The 364-nt window shown below is 57.4% G+C and overlaps 1 protein-coding gene across 1 annotated transcript in view; it reads right to left on the minus strand.

Annotated features, from left to right (window-relative positions):
• Positions 1–364, minus strand: part of CAMK2A (calcium/calmodulin-dependent protein kinase II alpha) — a gene marked incomplete at its 5' end in the record, with an annotated part of 18,795 nt that overhangs the window by 13,497 nt on the left and 4,934 nt on the right. The gene's annotated exons all lie outside the window — the stretch shown is intronic.

The raw sequence follows: 364 nt of genomic DNA on the forward strand, positions 1-364 counted from the left end.
AGACCGGGCGCCGCCCAGAGTTAACCCCTCGACTGACTAGCCATGTTTAGCAGTGTGCTCAGGGTCTGCACATGGTGTGGGGTCACAGGGTGAAGCCCATGAACTCCTCCTGTCTTTAGAAGCTGATTCAGAGTAAGAACCAGCAGCTGGAGCAGCGGGATGCAGCGAGGGGTGGGAGGGGATTGCTGCTGGGGTGCATGGATGGATAAACACAAGCCTGCTCCCACCACCCCTGAGGAAAGCCCCCCACCCAGCACAGCATGACAGCAAGAAACCATCCTGTCCCCACCAGGGCTGGTAACATGTGTCCCTCCCATCACCAGCTCTCCCAGGATGTGCTGTTTGCATTCACAATCTGAGTGTT

Source organism: Buceros rhinoceros, unplaced genomic scaffold, assembly GCF_000710305.1.
Source record: "Buceros rhinoceros silvestris isolate BGI_N320 unplaced genomic scaffold, ASM71030v1 scaffold8041, whole genome shotgun sequence".
NCBI lineage: Eukaryota > Metazoa > Chordata > Aves > Bucerotiformes > Bucerotidae > Buceros > Buceros rhinoceros.